The following is a 4,735-nucleotide window of genomic DNA, read 5'->3' on the forward strand; positions in this document are numbered from 1 at the left end:
TTTTTCTTAAATTGGTGACTTTTGTATTTCTAAAGTTATGAATATATGAATAGGATACCAGTTCTTAGCCTGTTTGAACTCAACATAGTATACTTCTCACAAATCATTTTGTGCTTCTCCAAAAAAAAATATTCATTTGGCATGAGAAATACCTGTTTTACAGTATTCTACAGTCTAAAATTACAATTATTTCTGGCATGAAAATCAAGCTCAATCTATTATTCGCCACTATCACTATGACATTGCGAATCCAGGACAATTTCTTAGGTCTAGTATTTGTTAACATCTTTAAATCTCTTTAAACTCCTTCTTTTAAATTTTTTGTATAGACCTTTTGGGTTGTAAACTGGACCCTGTACTCACAGAGGACAAGAGATAAGAAAAAGAAAAAATATAGGCAGAACAGTCCAGATTGGTAGGTGGAAGATTTAATAAGCAGTAGCACATACAAAGTTCAGTTAGGTTGGCTGCAAGATGAGTAGATGAGTAGATCTCAGGATCCTCTCACCAAAATCTTAGAAGTTTACATAGCACATGACTGGGCTCACTCATGAACACCATCCAGATGGTCTCAAATACACTTTACTCTCCAAGGCTATGGTCCTTGAAATAGCTCCCACCATAGGATTGGTGTAGCATATACCATACAAAGACAGGGGAAAGGGTGAGGATTCTCTAAATGTCCAATTGTAGCTCACAGGCCAACCAACAGTCCTGTCCTCTTTATGACTGCCTGCAACAAGCACTCCAAAGTAAATAACAAAAAAACAACAATAACAAATGAACAAAGAAACAAAAACTTTTTCAACTAAGAATCCTGTACCCAGGAAACTACGAAAAATAAAAAGGAAGATATCCCAGAAAAAGAAAACTTAAGTTAAATTGTTGCTAGCCACCTTATACACTAGAGGAAGTTATTCAGTTAGAAAACATATGACCACAAACAGAATACACGTACTTGTGTGTGTATGTGTGCATGCACACACACACACACACACACACACACACACACACACATAGTACCAGTATAAATGCTTTTATAATTATAAAAGATGGTAGGGGAGCATCTGGGTGACTCAGTTAAGTGTCCAAGTTTGGCTCAGGTCATGATCTTATGGCTCCTGAGTGCAAGTCCCACATCAGGCCCTTTGCTTACATCTCAGAGCCTGGAGCCTGCCTTGGATTCTGTGTCTCCCTCTGCCCTTCCCCATCATATAGTCTGTTTCTTTCAAACTAAGTAAACATTGCAAGAATTATAAAAAAAAACACAGTAAGAATGTATATGTCTTGTCTTTTCTTAATTTACTTCAAGAAAAACATGTTTAAAATATGTATTTCTATTCTTATAGGACCAAGAATGCAATGCATATTTTAAAAATGTGTTTAATCAGGAGACTATAGATGCTGGAGAGGAAGTGGAGAAACGGGAACCCTCTTGCATTGTTGGTAGGAATGCAAACGGGTGCAGCCACTCTGGAAGACAGTGTGGAGGTTCCACAAGAAATTAAAAATAGATCTACCCTATGACTCAGCAATAGCACTTCTAGGAATTTACCCAAAGGATAAATGAGTGCATATTCATAGGGGGACATGAACCCAAATGTTTATAGCAGCACTTGCAAAAATAGCCAAATTATGGAAAGAGCCTAAATGTCCATCAAGTGGTGAATGGATAAAGAAATTGTGGTTTATATACACAATGGAATACTACTTGGCAATGAGAAAGAATGAAATATGACCTTTTGTAGCAACGTGTATGGAACTGGAGGGTATCATGCTAAGTGTAAGAAGCCAGGAAGAGAAAGACAGACACCATATGTTTCACTCATATGTGGATCCTTAGAAACTTAACAGAAGACCATGAGGGAGGGGAAGGAAAAAAAAAGAGAGGGAGGGAGGCAAACCAAAAGAGGCTCTTAGAAACTGAGAATAAACTGAGGGTTGATGGGGGTGGGGGGGAGGGGAAAGTGGGTGATGGTCATTGAGGACGGCACCTTTTGGGATGAGCACTGAGTGTTGTGTGGAAACCAATTTGATAATAAATTTCATATTTAAAAAAAGGCAGAAGTATATTGCAATACAGGCCTACCTCTAGAAGCAAGAAAAATCTCAAATACAAAACCTAACCTTACACCTAAGGAAGCTAGAAAAGGAACAGGAAATAAAGCCTAAAGCCAGTAGGGCAAAGAAAACAATAAATATTAATGCAGGAATAAATGATGGAGAAACAAATGCAAATCCAGCATAACAGATCAATGACACTAAGAGGTGTTTCTTTGAATGAATTAATGAAATTTATTAACTCCTAGCCAGACTTATCAAAAGAAAAATAAAAGGACCCAAATAATACAAATGACAAATGAAAGAGGAGAAATCACAACCAACATTACAATCTGTGGTACAATCTGTGGTAAAATCTGTGGTACAATCTGTTTGTACCACAGAAATACAAACAATTTTAATGGTATATGATAAAAATGGATGCCAACAAACTAGGAAATCTGTAAAAAAAATTTAAATATCTAGAAACACACACTAAGAATAGTGAAACAGAAAGATATAGAAAATTTCTTAATAGAAAAATTCATAGCAAGGAAATAGAATCAATAATAATAATTAAAAAATCTCCCCAAAATTCCAGGGCCAGATTTCTTCCCATGGGATTTTTGCCAGCTATTTAAAGAAGAAATAATAGCCATTCTTTTCAAACTTTTCTACACAATCGAAATGGAAGGAAAACTTCTACACTCCTTCTATGATGCTAGAATTACCTTCAATCCAAAACCAGACAATGACCTGACTTAAAAGCAGAATTACAAGCCAGTGTCTTTGATGAAAATAGATGCAAAAATTTGAACAAGATCTGTCAAGTTGAATCCAACAATATATTAAAAGAATTGTTCACCAGTGTCAAGTGGGATTTATTCCTGGGCTGCAGGGGTGGTTCAATATTCATAGTTAATCAAAGTGATCCCCCACATCAATATAGAAAGGATAAGAAACCTCTCAATAAATGCACAAAAAGCAATTGATCAAATATAGCATCCTTTTTTTATTAAAAAAAAAAAACCTCTCAACAACATAGGGATAGAAGGAACATACATATGAAAGACCCACAGTTAATATCATCCTCAATGCTGAAAAACTGACAGCTCTTCCTCTAGAGTCAGGAGCAAGACAGAGATGTCCAATTCCAACATTAATATTCAACATAGGAATGGAAGTCTTAGCTTCAGCAATAAGACAAAAATAAAGACATACAATCAGTAAGGATGCAGTCAATATTTCACTAATGGCAGATGAGTGATATTCTATACAGAAAACTTCAAAGACTATAAAAATCCGCTAGAACTGATACACAAATTCGGTAAGGTCCAAGGATACAAAATTAACGTATACAAAGTAATGAAGCAACAGAAAGTGAAATTGAGGAAGCGATCTGATTTACAATTGCGCTGAAAACAGTGATATCCCTGGGAATATACTTAACCAGAGAGTGAAAGATCTGTACTCTGAAAGCTATGACACACAGATGAAATAAATTGAAGATGGCACAAAGAAACAGAAAGACATTCTGTGATCAAGGACAGAACAACAAATATGGCTAAAATAGCTATACTACCCAAAGCAATCTACATATTTAATGTAATCCCTATCAAAATACCACTACCTTTTTTTCTAACGTTTATTTATTTTTTTGATAGAGAGACAGAGCATGAGTGGGGGAGGAGCAGGGAGAGAGGGAGACACAGAATCTGAAGCAGGCTCCAGGCTCCGAACTAACAGCACAGAGCCTGACTTGGGGCTCGAACTGACAGAATGTGAGATCATGACCTGAGCTGAAGTCGGAAGCTCAACCGACTGAGCTACCCGGGAGCCCCGTAAATACCACAGCATTTTTATAGAGCTAAAACTGTGAAATCCTGAAATGTGTATGCAACCACAAAAATTTCGAATAGCCTTTGCTTGAAAAAACAAAGCAAAGTTGGAGGCAGAACAATCCTGGACTTCAAGTTATATGATTACAAAGCTGTAGGGATTAATACAGTATGGTAGTGGAACAAACATAGACACATACATCAATTGAATGGAATGGAAAACCCAGAAATGAACTGACAAATATATGGTCAATCAATCTTCAAGAATGCAGGAAAGAATAGCCAGTGGGAAAAAGACAGGTTTTTCAACATATTGTGTTGGGAACACTGGATAGTAACATGCAAAAGAGTGAAATTGGACCACTTTTTTACACCATACACAAAAATAGGGGCGTCTGGGTGGCTCCTTTTTTAATCATCCGGCTCAGGTCATGATGTCATAGTTCACGAGTTCAAGCGCCATGCTGGGCTCCATGTTAACAGTTCAGAGCCTGGAGCCTGCTTCAGATTCTGTGTTTCCCTCTCTTTCTCTCTTCCCCTACCCCATTTGTGCTCTGTCTCTCTCTCAAAAATAAATGAACACTAAAAAACCCTAAGAGTGTAGAAGACATGCATACACATTTTCCCTAAGAAGACATGCCAACAGCCAATAGCCAAATGAAAAGATGCTCAACATCACTTATCATGTACAAGCTCCAATGAACAGTACAATGAGATATCACTTTACACCTGTCGAATGGTTAAAATCAACAACACAAGAGGAGCACAGGTTGGCGAGGATGTGGAGAAAGGAGAACCCTCATACATATTGGTGGGAATGTAAATTGGTGCAGCACATTATGGAGGTTACTCAAAAA

Source organism: Panthera onca, assembly GCF_046562875.1.
Source record: "Panthera onca isolate mPanOnc1 chromosome E3 unlocalized genomic scaffold, mPanOnc1 haplotype 2 h2.Chr18_unloc_1, whole genome shotgun sequence".
Taxonomy (NCBI): Eukaryota; Metazoa; Chordata; class Mammalia; order Carnivora; family Felidae; genus Panthera; species Panthera onca.